The sequence below is a fragment of the Culex pipiens genome, chromosome 2 (assembly GCF_016801865.2).
Source record: "Culex pipiens pallens isolate TS chromosome 2, TS_CPP_V2, whole genome shotgun sequence".
Lineage (NCBI taxonomy): Eukaryota > Metazoa > Arthropoda > Insecta > Diptera > Culicidae > Culex > Culex pipiens.
In genome coordinates this window covers 153,174,877-153,193,346 of record NC_068938.1, presented here as the reverse complement: position 1 = coordinate 153,193,346, position 18,470 = coordinate 153,174,877, and the positions used below count along the sequence as shown (strand labels likewise).

The following is an 18,470-nucleotide window of genomic DNA, read 5'->3' as shown; positions in this document are numbered from 1 at the left end:
TATAAAATATGTCCCAATTTTCAAAAGAGCTTTTTTTGGTAAATTTGACGAAAAAACATGACAAATTAACTCAGTGTCTATGATTTATACATCATTTCATATTCTTTATGCGATAGCCACACTTTACAATAACTTTCATCGACCGTTAAAATATATTTGAAGGAGATAAAATCAAAAACTGCAAAAAAAATTAATATTTCCAGCACGCTGTCATTCAGGAACATCGTTTGCGTAGTGCTTCTAACTCGCCACCAGGCATGCGTGCACGTTTCTGTCGAATCTCTCAATTTCTAGTTTCTATTTTCTACTAAAATTGATATAAAAATTCAAAACTACAATTTAAAAATCAAAACATTGAATCAGTTTTTTAAATTAATTATTAGAATAAAACAAAATTAAGTTTTTTTTTTATTAATATTTTATTTGTGAAATCAAATTGAATTAAAATTCAAAGATTATAAACAACACTAAGGAAAAAATATTTTTTCAAACTCACCTATAAAAAATATTTTTTGTTTATAAATTTTATTATTTCTATATTCTTAGGCCGCAGCAAATATTAAAAAAGTTTTTGTCCCTCGCCCTGCCGAGGTCAAGGGGGGGAGCAAAAAAATAAAAAATATAAAATTTAAATAACAAGCTAAAGTCCTCCACATTAAATGTAAAAAGTGGTTTTAAAAAGCATTTTAACACTAGTATCAGTTTGTGACAAAAACTTTAAAAAATATTTTGTATCAGCCTTAATAACTAAAACCAAATTTGCTTTCGAGATATGTACAAAGCCTTAATGTGATAAATGAGCAATCACTGAGATTTCGGTCATTCGATTTTTTTTTGTATTTTTTAATCCGGCTGAAACTGTTTTGGTGCCTTCGGTATGGCAAAAGAATTCATTTTGCATCATTAGTTTGTCCATATAATTTTCTATACAAATTTGGTAGCTGTTCATACAAAAATGATGTATGAAAAATTCGAAAAATCTGTATCTTTGGAAGAATTTTTGATCGATTTGGTGTCTTCGCAAAGTTTAGGTAAGGATAAGTTTTTTTCGACACTGAAAAAATAAGGTAGTTGGTAAATTTTTTAGTGAATTTCCACTTCATCTTTTTGTCATTAAAACATGACTTGCAAATAAAACAATTTTTATTTTTTATTTTCTGATATTTTAGGGGATATACAAATGCCACCTTCATTCACGGTCTTTTTTTTTTTATATGAAGCGAACTAATGATGCAACATGGCTTCTTTGGGCATACCGAAGGCACCAACAAAAGTTTTCAGCCGGATTAAAAAATACAAAAATGAAAATTAAAAGAAAAAAGACCGATTCCGAAGAAAATTGCCTCAAATGTTTTAATTTTGGCAAATAACGCCTGTAAATCCACAACCTGAAATCCATGTAAAAATTAAAAAATATATATAGAAACAAATTTGTAACTTTTCTCCATAGCAGCTCGTCCCTGATTTTTTTGTACATAAAAAAATAAAAACAAAATTTCGATATAAATGTTTCCAATAAATGTTTTGTTTAAAAATGTTAAAAAATTAATCAACTGACTGATTTTTATTTTGAATTTATGACATAATATAATTTTCATGAACGGTCTACACAAACAATTTTTCGAAAACCGCCGTAGGCCAGATAAAATATGCCTTCGCAGGCCGGATGTTAGGTAGCCCTGGCTTAGCATTCGCGGAAAATTTCAAATTTTCTAAATTTAGATAATATTTAATGAATGAAAGGGCTATCTTGAATAAAAATAAATCGTGCTGTTCGGTTGACATTTTGAAAACTATCTTTTTTATTTTTTATATTTAAGTGGCTGTATCGCAAGAACGAAAAGACAAATCTACAATGTTTTTAGACGATTTTTTAAAAAATTGTACTTAAATAAAAACTAAAAAAAAAAACGAAATATAACGATAATATAACGAAATAGCTAGAATAAAAATATTTTGGGTTCCCAAGACACCAACCACCTGGATTTTTTTTAACAAGTCTACGGATTCGACTTCCAGCAGACCTGGCATCCCTGCTCCTTAGTGTAATGCTGTCCATCCCTAATCAATCTATGCCTTAACTTGTGTGGAAATCTTCAACCAACGATTTCGACCTCAGCCTGCCTGAACATAATCTCACTCTGGCCTACGTTCGATACCTGATCAGTTAGTTGGTAGGTGTTCATCGAGCATGTGTGTGTGTGTTCGTGCCAATGAAACACACTGCGGGGAATCTTCCGTAGAAATATGAACAAGACGAAAACGGAGAACTGAAGAGAGGAAGGAATAAACTAATCTCCATAAATAAAACATCTTAACAAGATGAATTTTTAATGTTTTCCAAATGAAAACAAAAAAAAACATTGCTTCGCAGAGGAGTTGGGCGCGAGAACAACAGAGAGAGAGAGAGCAAAAACAAAAGAAAGAAAAAAACGTTGAAGGAAACTAGAGACAGACAGACACGAACAGTGTGAAACAAACAAGATCTTTAAGATTTTGGAGTCAAGGTGTGCGCATCGATGTGTGGTTTTGGTTTTTTTCATTTCTTTTTTTTTTTTTTTTGCTTCACTGTCCAGTGCTGGGGGGGCTCGTCCGATTTGACTTTTGGGAGTGTAAATCTATGCTCGCTCTCTCTCGGAGCCACCATAAAATGGTTTGGGCCAAGTCAAAGGGATAAGCTCGGGATTGAACGTCGAAACAGCATGTGATTTTTTTTTGGACTTTTGCTTGGAACTATTTCTATAATTTCAAATGATCGTTAACCTTTAACTACACGAATAGATAAAAAATTGTATAATTGCTTTTCAATCGATTTTGGGGAGCATTTTTTAATTAAAGTAGAAAATATCAACAAAATAAAATATCAATAAAACCTACATTGAACAATCAATGCTAAAATCTCGATTTTTTTCAAAAATAACACTAGATAGTTTCCTATGCTTATAGGAAAAAAACTTAAAAAAAAAACTCTAGAAATTAAAAAAAAAAAGTCGTTTAAGGGTTAAGCCGTTTGTAGGCTCCTTTTCTGGCCAAAACGCGACATTTGCTTAGAAAGAGACAAGCTAATTGAAACATGCACACAACACGGGCTGCTTTGATTGGCTTTTTATGCTTCACAAGAGCGAAAAGGCTTTGAGCTTTGAGCGCAAATCGGCATCGTGTGCCCCAGTTGATGGAGGTCCATGTGTGGCGGCGGCACGAGTCAACTTTGTAGAATGCCGCCCCGTGGCCAGGGTGTCGAGGTGACCTAGCCCCTCTCCTATGAACTGGGGGGTTCAAGTTGTTGTGGTTGTGCTGTACCGAAAAGGTGCTGTCTTGTTGGGGATAATTGATTATCCGACAGAGAGAGAGCGAGAGCTTGTTTTCAAGATTCAATTTTATTAGATTGTATCGACAATATTTCTACTGTCAAATGGACAGATTTCCGATCCGATCATTTGATGCACTACGGGGAAGTTTTTTTAAGGAAAGGAGTATTATGTGTGTGATGGTTGTTAGCAGTTGATTGATGATGTTTGGATTATGGAAATCAAAAATCATCTCTTGTTTTTATGTTCACATGCGAAAAGTTACGATACGATTACATACGATTCAGCCGTTTGATTCTAAAAGTTTCCAATTTATATTAAAGAGTTCTTCTACTCACGGAATGAAAAAACGGAATCGACGTAACACCTTATAATGTGGCCCTCTTAAACCTTGCGGTTTCGTCAACGGATCCACAGGCGTGTATCGTTTTTTTTGCGACAAGACTCCGCCTCCCGGGTCTCCTAAGTGTGAAGGTATGGGCACGGGGAGAGGGCACCGAATACCTATATTTACACTTAGAATTTTTGCGTCCGCCCCGGGATTCGAACCGGCAACCTCTGGATTGTGAGTCCAGTGCGCGGTCCGATTGATCCACACAGGCAGACGTCTCACACTTTTTTGTAAAGTGATATACAGACATCCCACAAATTCGGAACAGTTTAGAGATCAGGCAATGTTCAACTTGAAAATAATCTTTCACATTATCCTTTAATTGAAATCTTTTTACGCGATCTATCGATTGGTTCAAACAAACGCACAATGTGAAAATTTTGAAGAAAGTCATGAACAGGAAATTTTCAGGTACGCATAGTGCGCAGGCGTTACGCTTTGTATTTCTTCAATCACTCTAAAACGACATAATATTGTTGCAATCTTTTTGAAGCAATTTGTTGGTTTTGTTCCAATCTTCAATTAGCTTCAAAAAGATTGCAAAAATACTATTTCTTTTTAGAGTAATTGAAGAAATACAAAGCGTAACGCCTGCGCACTATGTGAGGATTAACTCTAGATTTTATTTTTTTTTGAAAACGGTAGCTTATAGGACCTTTTAAAAAAAACTCTAGAGCTCTACTTGCATTTATATTGAATATTGATGAAACCTCAAGAAAATCAAAGCACATCCCTTAAAAGGAGAATTGAATTGATTGTTGCCTTATGTTTGATTAAAACAAATTACCACATATTTCGTGGTTTAAGAAAAATGTTAAAAAGTTTTGTATTTTACATTCCGGATGCAAATTCATAGATTTAAGCGTAAAATAAAGTCATTAGTTTTCAATCCAATCGACGGTGATGTTTTTCGGCACAAGTACTAATAGTAATTTGTAAAAATGTTTTTTTCAGCACAAGTCGTACATTTACCAACGAGGTTTACCGAGCTGGATGAGTATGACAAGGGCTGAAAAAACTTGTCTAAAAATACAATTCTTGTCAAACCATCGAGGTTTTAGAGTATTGAACTTATGCAACATTGCATAACAATAAATCAAGATTATCACGTTTTTCAGAAAGGCTGGAAAAATATGAAACACCTTTTTACTGAAAATAGCCTTGGGCTTAAGTGCAAGCAATTTATTTCATATTTCTCTTCAGAGTTTTTTTTTTCAGATTTGTTTGCACATAAAACAAAGGGCAACCATTGTAAACAAATCAACAAAGCAAAAATAAAACAGTTCAAACTTTTAGGAGTCCTTGGAACAAAAATCAACCTTCAAACATCGTCAATGTTTGCCCAAAGTACCCGCAATAAAACATCACCTTCACCTTTCCTCCGCTAATACACGTGTCATAAATTTTACCTCAAATGCCAGTTATCCTCTCCCCCTGAAGGTAGACCTGCCCCAGAGAGCCAAAGTACGGCCTCTATTTGCCACTTTATTGAAACTTTATGATGCTGCTCAATTTCTCTTCTCTCCAGAGTGTGCAACTTCAGGATCAGGGACCCCGCTGTCATAAAATGCAAGCTGCGAGGAAACCACCACCCACCCACTTGGAAACAATTTCGCCGAGCTGCAAAAGTCAGAGCTGAAATCCTTTTATGGGACGGTGTCGTAAAGTAAACATCCTTCGCTCGCCTCGCTGGAGAAGAAATGAATTTTTGAGGGAAAATGGCATTGCCCAAGGTGAAACGCCTTATCGCAACCCCTCAGGTGTAAGCCTCTTAGAGCGACGACAGTGCATTCCTCAAGGAAGTGTCTCGTAAATTTCCACAGAAACTTTGTCAGCACGTAGACTGTTTTAAATCTGCCGAGAAAAGGTAAATATTAGAAGCACCACCACAAAGACATTCGGGAAGCAACCTTGCATCAGAGCAAATTTCTTTCCAACTGGAGAACAGTAACCTTCCCGACGAAAAGGATACCCTCCGGAGCAGTACCTGATAGGGGCAAAGTTTGGTGCAGCAAAAAGAACACACCCAAAGAATAACTTTCGGCTGCTCTGAATTCTGCTTACAAACATTGATTTTGCTTCATGAGTCTTGTTCTACCAACGTCAGGTACCCCTGAACAGGCCCGCACAGCAGAGACACCGGAGACAAAGTGTGTGTTCAAAGTCTCTTATCTAACGTTTGCATGCACCAGGAAACAAGGGTGTCCATTTCTGTCTGTGGTCCTTGCCAGAGTCCCGTCCAGTCCCTACCACCTACCAGTCCGTCTTTGTCCGATTGCCATCTATCAAATCTTACCAGACTTGGTCTATGGGCTAGACATTGGACGAACTAGAAAACATGTAGCATGGATGGGGTAGAGCAAAAATAAGTGAACATCATTGTAAGATGATTAATCTTACCCATTGATGAAGGTTTGGCAGGTAAACATTATACTAAACTCAAGATAACGCAATTTTGTCTAATATCTTAGTTTTCTTTATTTTTTACGCAACCAACATTCTAAGCAGAAGTAATTACAGTCCAGACTCGATTATCCGAAGGACTTGGAAAAATTTCACTTTGGATAATTGAATCACAAAAATATTTTTATTTTATTCTTGCTCTCCTTTTTTGATGGTCGAGCTTAAGTATGACCTTAACTACTCTAATTAATGATTTAGAATTTTTAAATTTTCCGAAGCCTCGTGAAAATTTAACTTCGGGTAATCGAAACTTCGGATAAACTACGCTAAAGTGATTTAAAAAAATTATCCTGGCTGGTGACAAATATGGCGGAGACGAAACATTGAAAAAATGCATTATATCATTTAATAGGCAATCAACTATTTAAATTTGACTTAAATGAAGTCGCAGAACTCGAATTTGATGTTTAAAACAAGAAAATGAAAAGAACGATTTTTGTTTGATCCTGATTCAATTATCCGAAACCCCATACAAACCTTCGGATAATGGAACTTCGGATAATTGAAAGTTCGGATTATCGAGTCTGGACTGTAAAAGAAAAAAGACAAAATTTACCATACACAGTAATTGTGTGTTCACAACACGAATTGGAGAAAAGTCAAATAAAAAATTAAGGATAAAATTTTATTGATGTTAATTATAGTTTTATTAACCAAAATTTCAGACCAAAACATCAGACTGTTGAGATATTTCAAAATTTTTTAGTTGATATTACACTTTAAAAAAAATACTCAAATGAAGAAAAACATCACCAAAGTATTGCCTTTATGCATAAAGAAGAAGTATTTGATCAGGTATCTGCAAACTGTCTATGCCAGGGGTGACCAAAATATGGCCCGCGGTCCAAATGTGGCCCGCGAGGTCATTTTTTGTGGCCCGCGGATCCATTTTTAATGACCATGTGAAATGGCCCTTTAACGCATCTTTACGTGATTTAATAATTCCTAGAAATTAAGGTTAAGTTGTAAACCTTTTAAGATTTTGTTAATATAAAACTAATTGTACACTCAAACCCCGATGGTTTGACACCAACTGTTGTCAAACGAACGGGGTCACTTTTTAGTTTAACACCTCTTTAACACGGAGTTCACACAAACTACCAAACGTTTGTTTTGATAGTGTGCGTGAAAGCCGGGTTAAAAGTGACAGTTCGTCACTTTTTAGTTTGACTTTGACCAACCATCGGGGTACAAACTAAAAAAGTGTCAAACGAAAAAGTGACCAACCACCGGGGGTTGAGTGTGTAATCGGGATCAAAGTAAAAATTTTCATCAAATATTTATTGAAATTTTATTAAAAATGGTGGAACATTTTTTACAAAATCCTTAAGCAACTATTTATCATTAAGATGCCACTTATCACTTATAAAATATATATTACACTCTTTTACAAAGTTTTTGTCACCCCTTCTAAAATATTTTCAAAAACTTTTAAACTTTCATTATATTTGTGAAAGCACGATTGTTGAGGCACAAATGTTGCAATGAAAAGTCGACAAACTAATAAAACAAAAATGTTGTTTCGAATAACCGAATAACAAAAAGTTTTTACAAATAATTTCTCAGTAAGTACAATGTTTTTTTTTTTAATTTCCGCCTTCTCCACTTGAATTATCCAAAAAAAAATGAGGGAAAATATGTCCAAAAATATACATTCTTACTGAAAAGTATGTGCCTTGTAAAACCGTAAAAAATTGGTTGAAATATTGTTCAACGATTTTTTTCAATTTATTAAATCAATATTGATTCAATTAAATAATTATCATTAAATCATTAAATCCCTATTCTACTTTTTATATGCAGTGGTAAATATACAGTTAAAGCCAGATTTTATAAATTTATAAAAAAAAAACTCAACTATGATTCAAAAAATCTAAACCTTTTCAAAAGAAAAGAAACCAAACATAATTTTTTTTTAAACTGACAACCAATAACTTTATGTTAATTTTTCACATTTTAATATTTTATACTCAAAAAAAACAAAAGAGAAATATTTTCACACTCAATTTACATAATTTGGAAATCTTTTAATAGAAATACATATGGTTAACTTGTTTAATTTGTGACCCTTGAAATTTTTATACAGTCTAGACTCGATTATCCGAAGGCCATGGCAAAATTTCACTTCGGATAATCGAGTCACCAAACAATTTTGTTTTTTGCTCTCTTTTTTTACTGTCGAGTTTAAGCATGACCTCTAAACTTCTTAAAAATGATTTAGAATTTTGAAATACAAGATGATGGCCAAAAAGGCAGTGATAAAATATTGAAACAATGCATTTTAAAATTTAATAGACAAAAAATCATTCAAATTTGTCTGAAATGGGATCGCTGAAATAAATTTTGATGTTAAAATAAGAAAATAAAAAAATACAAAAAAATGTTCTTTGTTCGTGAGTTGATTATCCGAAGTCCCATACAAACCTTCAGATAATCGAACTTCGGCTAATCGAGACTTCGGATGATCGAGTCTGGACTGTAGTTTTTGTAAAACTTGATTGCTCACTTCCTATTGGCTACTCATCACTTGATTTCAGTTAAAAACGCTTTTTATGAACTGTAATTGAACGTCAAAGTACTGATATGCAAACATTAGAGGCACGATGGAATCAGATGCTGCTCTCCTAGTATTGGCCGGATTTCCGAAAAATCGTTGACAACAATGTCCACAGTACAGAAACAGACAATATTCGGTTCAGAATATTTTCATGACAAATTGACAGAATTGACAGCATTGACAGAATTGACAGCAAACACATTATTGACAGAGATTCCACCAACAAATCACTGTATCATTCTCTGCACAAAAACTCTCCTGGAAAAAATGCAAACAATTCCGTCACTACACCCCCGAACCAGGACGCAATCCTCTACCTGCCCATCCTGAAAACTGCATTCTTCCCAACTTCCAGCAACACTCCGCTTCGCCTTCGTCCTTCTTTCTCGTTGGAACAGCTTCTTCACCGGCAACCCAAGGAACCAAAAAAAACCATGACAAGAAGATCGAACGAACGAAGCGCAAAGCAAGAAAACCCCGATGCACATGCTGCTCTAACTTATATTGGTATAGAAAATGCTAACACAAGTAGGCGACGACGACGACGACGCTTCAAAACGAAACATTGAACTGCTACCCCACAGTGGTAACTGTGTGGGTGTGGGTGTCAATCACGACTCGCTCTCTCCGAAGAGAGCAAGGATGACACCAATACCAAAGCGCACACAACGCGTAATGTTGCCATATTTTTAGCCTCCAAAGAATACACACATTGTGGAATAATAGTTTATTTTCCTTCACGGTGCGACCGTGCCTCCTTTAGGTTGGACATTCTCGTTGGTTTAATTTATGTCTTCTTCGGTTGAGAGCGAGCGATTCTCCGCACAGCATGACTTCCTCGGCGCAAACAATGGAATCGTGAGAGGAAAGTGGCATGTTTTGAGAGAGAATCGTTCGGAAGAGAGCGAAAGAGCGCACAAGAGAAGACCGCGCGGCCATGATTCTACTCAACGGGCACTGTTTACCACACCACAGACAGTCAGTTGAGTTTCGAACGTTATCTGGGGTGGATGCGATATTTACGGCTCTCTCGTTCGGCGTTTGTAGGAAAGTGTCCCCGGTGTTCTATGTCGGTGGGCGCACAAGTGTAAACCTTTGGCCGCGGATTAGGGACCGATAAACGCGATTGGGAGGAGGTTCTGGAAAGCGCATACAAGAACACACGCGCGGAACTTGGCGATGCAACGCTGAAGCACTTTGGTGAAACCGGTGAAGCGGCAGTGTGGAGAACAGAGGGAAAAAATCGAAGAATCGTAGAAGAGTGAGTGCTCTAGTTTTGGGTCGCGACGACGGGTGGCATTGTTATGTGATTGATTTGAAAGTGGAATAAGCGACATTCACCCTTCACCGTGTACACACGGTTGCGGAGAGTTCGACAGAGTACGCGACGTAATGTCAACAAAGCACTGCGGGAAACGACGACGACGACGGCAGCAACGCCAGTAGTAATTCGAGTCCGTCGGTCAATTGGAGAGAAGAACCGTAGCGGGTCGTAGAAGAAGTGCGTGTGCTGAACTACCAAAAGTACGCGCAAGCCCTGTCATCAGAGTGTGTGGAAGAGCAGAGGAACCTAGAAGAGCGCGGCAAATTACAACCTTGTACCGAGTGTATTTCCCAACTGGGAGTGAAGAATCGGTCATGCTGGAATAAGTACGCCGTTCAGTGTTGTCTGTCTATCGAGGAAGCTGCTAATATGCAAAACACATGTGATACCAACTGGAGCAGCAGCAGTAGAAGGATTGCGACAGAAGCAATCGCGACTCGCGAGTGTTTGATGTGAGTTTTATAGGAGTTCGCGCGATATCTCGACGTCGACAACACCGTGGTGAAGAGGTGGTGCTGACGGCTTCTCCTATCGGGTCGTGATAGGAGCAAACACCCCATCCCACTCTCGTGAACGTATTACGCGCGGGGGTAAAAACAACAGTTGTGTGTGAGAATCGCACATACGGTGCACACCAAATACAAGTGCGCGCACACGCACGTGTTCAGAGTGGTGGTGTGTAAGTGCCCTGTTTTGGTGACAAACAAAAAGAAAAGCAGGGTGACAAGTTGTACAAATTTGAGGAAGAACAGGAAAGCAGCAAGGAACGCGCAAGCGGAACGTTGACGCGGAGTTGGTGTACTACTACTATTTGAGGTAATCATTGGATTGAGGTTTATGGCGAACTGGATTATATCGATTTATTGCTGGGGAGCTGCCGGTTCAGGAGACTGACCTCTTCCTTCACTGTCTACTAAGCCCCCTCCTTTGAGGGGTGCCATAAAACGTGGTTCATTCATCGATACCAATAAGCCTTTCTTCGGTCACGGTGAGGAAGCCCATTCGTCATCCGCGAATGGTCGGTGATAGTGGCTCAGGAAGGGTTTAGCGAGTTTTATGATCTCGCGATGTTGTTTGTGGTCTAAAAAGTAGCGAGCACGCGATTCCCAGCAGTTTCGGAGCGTTATCTGGTGGAATGTTGTCGATGTTGGTATATTCGATATCGACAAAATGTCGGCTGATATCTGGAGCATGTTAAAAATTAGGTTTGTGATTTCAGAAGATAAATTGCGGACCATTGTCATCATAGAGATAAAGATTTGGAGTTCTTTTATTGACTGCGTTAGAGGTTATATTGTTTTTGCATGTTTACATCCTTTGATAAAGAGAATTTAAAAAAAATAGAATCTCCAGATTGAAAAAAATGATCTCATAACAAAGCCTATGTATGTGATTACAATTAGATATGTATGCTAAAAAAATTAAATGTTTCTATTTTATGATTGCTAAAAATGTATCGTTACAAACTGTAATGCATTGTATTTCTAAAGCCACATTTGGAAAGAGAGCAAAAGCATTTTGACAGCTGCAATAATTATGAATTCTTCAATTAATTTCGTTGAAAATACCCTCTAAATGGTTGAATATTAATAATTTTTCTAACGTTAAATTCTCTTCACAAATCTTTGCAGAAAAATCTTAATTATACTAAATAGACCAGGATTTATAGATCTGAAATAATTTTAAGATGCAAAATTTCAAATATTCTTGAATAAATGAATATTTATTTTCATTTTCATTTTTGTATTTCCGACTTCAAAATTCAAATCGTTATTTAGGGAATGAAAAATTTATTCAATTTAGAACTTTCCAAAAAAAAACTCCAGAATTGATTCTTTTGAAAAATCTGAGCAATCTTCTACATCTTATCTCAATAATGGGGAATGGCATGTATTTCCATTGGGCACCTAATGTTAGCATATCAGCACTTTGGCGTTCAATTACAGCTTCTTGAAAACTTTTTTAATTCATATCAAGCAGTAAATAGCTCAATGAGAAGTAAGCAAGCAAGTATCCATCGATTGTTTTCAAAAAAAAATAGTTTAAATAGTTAGCAACTTGGAATAAGGACCGAAGCCAAAACCCAACAAACGTACGAGAATTTTCCCTAATTATTGTTAATTTTAAGCAATGATTTAAGAAATTCGTTAGATTGCACAAAAAAATCATTCCTAGTTAGAAATATTGAAAGCGACAGGTAACGGCAATTGGTTCACTGAAATAATTCTTAAGTCTTATTTGAAATGGTCCCATAAATATAGGGAATCCCATAGTTTATAGGACCTTTAAAAAAAACTATGATTTTTTCCCTTTTCCTATTTTCAGTCACTAAGTGTTCTCAATAATTAGACACTGACAAGTTATTTTTTTAATATACACTGAAATAAAAAAAAGTACCAAATTCCTAAATTCTAGGAATTTTGCCTCCTTTTCTTATTAAGTAATCCAAAAAACCCGATTACTAAATAAGAAAGGAGCCAAAATCCCTGGAATTTACGAATTTGGTACTTGTTTTTTATTTCAGTGTAAACTTTAAAAATTAAAATAGATTATTTTTTTTCACCTTTGACTTCAAATCTCTAAATATACAAGAAACTTTAACGCCTCATTGCATCACTGTACTATTTTCGAGGCTAGAAGTTTCGACTTTAGGAACTTAAGGTCTAACACTATTTTTGACAGTTTGACAGATTGGCTGATTGATACTGATGGACTTACCATAAGTTCGTCGGGATCAAATCAACATTACTGCATTTAAAGTACTTACCTTTGATGTCAAGGTTACGCACAAAAAATCCTTTGGGGTCTATAAACATGAAGTCCGTAATTGAAATAAATTTCTGTCAACGTTTATAATTATAATTTTCGCTATTTTTTTTAAAGATTGTCTATAAATTCTAAAATTCTAATATCTTTAAAAACTGTGACACGTTAACCTAACATAAAGCCTCCATAAAACAGGCCCCAATAGATTCACCTGTGCTCGCCAGTTTCCCCCTCCGGGAAAGTAAACATCGCCAGACATCTCGAGCCACAATCTGATCCCAATCACGACGTCGCCCCATATTCCACTGCACGACCTCGACCAGTCTGGAGCTGGCGAATTCCCGCGGGAAGTCAGAGTCACGTGAGCCCACACGAACCCACGGCCTCGTCCATTGGACTCCACATTCCATTAACCTATCCCGGTGTGGCTCGACCTAATCTCAACGACTTGTGCACGAACTTAACGCAATATCAGCTCTCGGTAGCACACGCAAAACTGCCATCTTCCGCAAGTCCAAGACTACTCCCCGTTCGAGTCGCTGCGAGCAACAGTGTAGCAACAAATGAGAGTTAGTCCCGTGGAGTAATATCAATTGGATTGTGGTCGTGGGTTGTACAAACAAACTGTACTGCTCGCGCTAGACAACGACTCCGGAGCACGTCATAACAGCATAATGATGATGATCACCACCACCATCATCGTCATGGTTGTATTTTCTTCTATGTTGCGTTTTTTTCTCTTTCGGTTTTCCTTGCACGTCGACAGCAGAACATAAGACGAGCATGAATATTCATTCCGAGAGCACATCCGACAAGACAGTTTCCCACAATCATGTGGAACGTACACAGAGTTGAAGTTACGCACAGGGTGACCGAACGAAGTTCGGAGGAGCTGTCAAAACAGCTGGTCATCCTTAAAGTGCGATATGGCGTCCAAATATGCACTGGGCGTATTGTTGAACCCTGCAGGAATTGGGTCACCCTAACGTTAAGGAGAAATGGGTAAGAAACCGCAAGGGCGTCTCTGTCAAAACTTGCAGTCTGACTTAGACTGAAGTTTTGCATGCCACTAAACCAACAATAGTGTATAAATTTTCTCGTAATGCCTGCACTGCTTCGCAGCGCTGCTAGAAAAGTTGAACTCCTTCGCCCGAATCCACCCTCGTAACTTTAAATGTTTGCCTTGCATGACTCGAACCATTTATAAACGTGGTGCCCTCTCGTACTCACTGTAGTCGCTCAAATTATAACCCGATTCTGAACGCGCACCGACCCACGCAGACAAAATCCGTTTATAATTTCGGATTCATGATATTTTAATTTAATTTCAATCATGCGCTTGTTTTCTGTGTTTTGATTACAAATTTCCAGTGTCTATCGGACTGTGCGTGTTTGTCGGAAACCCAGACAAACCCCACCACACGCGCCTACCCTCCACCATTTTGGATTCTCCCCATCACGTTCAGTGCCCACGATGGTGTCCCCAACCACCGCCCGTAAGCACTGGGTCGCGCAGAATCGAACGAAAGGCCCCCACGTATTCTGCACAGGCCATGCCGTTCCATTCAGAGAGCTTTTGGGCTTGTGAAATGAAATTAACTCTCGGAACACAATCGGAAAAACCGGGAGTGACGATGCGGAAGGGCTTTAAAAGTTTTCACTTGACTTGACTGTGATAGCGAAGAACCTTTACCGAATTCTCCAAGTCGTTGAAATTCTCCCCCGTAACCCCATCAGGTTAGATTCCTAAACATAACCTCCTCAATTCTCAACCCCAACCTTCATTCCCTTAAACGACGACGGTGATGATGGTGTTCGTGCGTGTTGTTCTACACGCTCACAAACACTTGTCGTTGCAAGGCACGCGCACACGTACGCGCTACGCACGGAGCCGTTCCGTGAACACTCGGGATTTGTCTGTTTTGCTTCACGCTGATTGAATTCGCTGATTTGGAGTGTCGACTTACTTAAACGTCTTGGCAAGATCGCGCACAACAAATAGCGCAATGTCATCGGCGTTTCTTGGAACAACTTGTTGGGGTTTGGGCTGCGTGACGTGAATTCGGAGCCCTTCGAAGTGGTTTACTGACCATTAGCGTGGCTCACGGATATATGAAAAAGACAAAAGTGTTCAATTCCAAACGCCTCGACCGGATTTTTGTAGCAATATGGCCCCAGAACATAGCCTGAAACTTTGAGCGCATTTGGTTAAGGTTTAGTACTTCCACCATTGACCTGAAGTTAGTATGGAACTTTTAAAGATTTACTATGGGAAATTTTCACTTTTAACCTCTTCTTAGATAAAGTTTCCCAAAACCCAATCAAATTTTCTTATTCTCAAGTTTCTTATAGGTTTTGATCCGGGGAACAACTTTGTAGAACATCGCAGAACGCTAGGAATTGATCCTGAAAAGATACAGGATATTTTTTGGAGCTAGGATTTTTTTTAACGTGCTCTAAAAATTTGCCTGTATCTTTCCGGGATTAATTCCTAGCGCTTTGTGATGTTCTACAAAGTTGTTCCCCGGATCGAAACCTATAAGAAACCACTACTTTGAGAAAAATTCATAGGGCATAGAAAAATATACTCGAAGAAGAGTTAAAAAGTTGAAAATAACTAAATTAAATTTATTGAAATTTCTTTATAACTTCAGGTCAATGGTGGAAGTTCTAAACCTTAACCAAATGCGCTCAAAATTTCAGGCTATGTTTTGGGGCCATATTGCTACAAAATTCCGGTTGAGGCGTTCGAAATTGAACACTTTTGTCTTTTTCATATATCCGTGAGCCACGCTACTGACCATGAACACTATGAAACTTTCGTAGAATTCACCAATCATAAAGCCTCATTGCATTGCTGCCCTATTTTCGCCACTAACAGGTAGGAAAACAGGGGAATCCAATGTCTACCACCAGGTTAAATTAACAGTTTGACAGGTTGACCTGATGTACTTACTTACCGCGAAATCCTCTAATCAGCCTAGCTGGAACATTGGTACTTACCTGAGACGTCAATTTTGGTGCGAACATCGATGAAGGTCTTTAAATTTGAAGTCCGTACTTGAAATCACATTCTCTGAAACAATGTAAATGATCATTCACTGAACTGCACCTTGAAATCCGTAATAGAAAAGAAATTCTAATGCCAAATTTGTACAGTAAAACCACTTTAAAGCGCAGGCGTTACATGTGTAACGCCCGACAAAAATAGATGTTTGGAGATATTTTCTGTATCAAAATCAATTATGTTCGTCTCGGCTTAAATGACACGATCCAAATAGATTTAAATTTCAAAAAGTTACACCCAAACGAAAAATATAGCATAGCATAGCATTGGTGTCTACCCGTAGCTGCTACTTCGTTATTGACCAGGACCCCCAAACATTGCTCCGTGGACCACAGATGAAAAGTAGGAACCAATCATCACCCCTTCGCAATTTTCAAAGGTCCCTATCGTGCTGATCAATACCGACGCCGGCCACGACCAGTGGTAAGACACGGGGAAGTGGATGGGAATGTTAGTCCGATACTTGAGTGATGGGACCGCCAAATCGACTGCGTCTCCGACAAAGTATCACATGAGTTTTGAGGGGTTAGTAAGATGGGTATGAGGTCAGGATTCACTGTGGTAGGTGATGCGACCATGAGCAATTTGTTTATGGGTTGAAATTTTAAAAATCTTAGGCAGCCGGCTGCGGAAAGATACCTATCTAGGGATTTAAATATAGTATTAATTCGACCGCGATTCTCCCGAAAAACTCCGTCGGCGTGCCTTCCGATCAACGGTGATGTAGGAAGGGCTTCATTCATTAAAATTATTTTATATCATAAGCCTTAAAACATATCCGTCGACGTGCCTTCCGATCCTCGATGATATGGAAAGGACTTAATCCAGCAATACGACTTGCTTGTCTCAAAAACAAAAATCGGATCGTTTCTATCGAAAACTATATAAAGAGAACAAAAATAAAATTCATCGGCCAACGAACGCGCGAACAAAAAATAAATGAAAAAAGAAGAAGAAGAAATCCAATCACCCCATGTACACAAATAGCGACACAAAAAAGACGGAAAATAACACGAAAAAACAGGACTGCGCGTCCACACAGGCACCGCACTACTGATGCCATTATTTAATTATAATGACCAATCACCCCATGCACTCGAACAGCGACATAAAAGAGACGGAAAATAACACGAAAAAAAAACAGGACTGCGCGTCCACACAGGCACCGCACTACTGATGCCATTATTAAATTATAATGACCAATCACCCCATGCACTCGAACAGCGACATAAAAGAGACGGAAAATAACACGAAAAAACAGGACTGCGCGTCCACACAGGCACCGCACCACTGATGCCATTATTAAATTATAATGACCAATCACCCCATGCACTCGAACATCGACACAAAAGAGACGGAAAATAACACGAAAAAACAGGACTGCGCGTCCACACAGGCACCGCACTACTGATGCCATTATTAAATTATAATGACCAATCACCCCATGCACTCGAACATCGACACAAAAGAGACGGAAAATAACACGAAAAAACAGGACTGCGCGTCCACACAGGCACCGCACTACTGATGCCATTATTAAATTATAATGACCAATCACCCCATGCACTCGAACAGCGACATAAAAGAGACGGAAAATAACACGAAAAAACAGGACTGCGCGTCCACACAGGCACCGCACCACTGATGCTATTATTAAATTATAATGACCAATCACACCATGCACTCGAACAGCGACATAAAAGAGACGGAAAATAACACGAAAAAACAGGACTGCGCGTCCACACAGGCACCGCACTACTCAGTTACACCCAAACGAAAAATATATCTCAAAATCTGCAACAGTGGATTTGCTGCAAAAAATGTTATATTTTATTGCATTTTTTGCAGCAAGCCCATAGATCATTTTTGCCCGCGTGTAAACACGTCAGCGATCTGCAGTTCTCACCAACACATAGAATGCTGGCGCGTCCCCGAGCAACACTCTAGAGAGAACATTATGTTCGCGCTCTGTCCCTCACTATTCATCAAGCGTCCATGGCGCGGTGGTAGTGTGTCGGATCAGCAACCTAGTAGTTGATGGTTCAATCCTCGTTCTGTTAAGATTTTTTTTCTGCAATACAATCAATCTGCTGTCGGTAATGTCGATAATTGTCGGTAACGGGCAAAAATGTCATACCCCTATATCGCAAAAAATGCATGAGGACAGTTTTCATGCAGATTCTGATATACTTTCATGCCGCCATGTATCACAATCATGCGACCGCCGGTTGGGTGTACGAAACCGATCAGCAGGGAACCCTCGACTCATCGGAATGCACCGCCACGACCGTGGCGCGATGATCCGCGCAACGTTACCGTCAACAAACCGTAAAAAGCCTAACGAGCTGCGCCGAGCGAGCGGTTCCCATATTGTTATGAATAATTAATTATGTAAATTAACTTCATATCTGGCTGGAGACCGCGTGTTGGGAAGAAAAGAAAAACATCCAAAACACATGTTATCCGCGATTTCTCTGCACTTTGGAGCAGCAGCACGGAGGTCTTTGGCGAATCGATGTGGAAAGTGGATCATCAGCGGTCGGTTCCCAGGCCGTTGACGAAGCAAAGCGTAACGCCTGCTTAAACATCGCTAG

At 38.5% G+C, this 18,470-nt stretch overlaps 1 protein-coding gene across 2 annotated transcripts in view; it reads left to right on the top strand.

The window, feature by feature from the left end:
* Positions 1-9,694: 9,694 nt before the first annotated feature.
* LOC120424593 (frizzled-2) overlaps positions 9,695-18,470 on the top strand; it is a 40,507-nt gene continuing 31,731 nt past the window's right edge. For both annotated transcript variants that reach the window (XM_039588757.2, XM_039588756.2), the window contains exon 1: positions 9,695-10,859. The gene's annotated coding sequence lies outside the window, so the exon portion shown is untranslated. The remainder of the gene's footprint in view (positions 10,860-18,470) is intronic.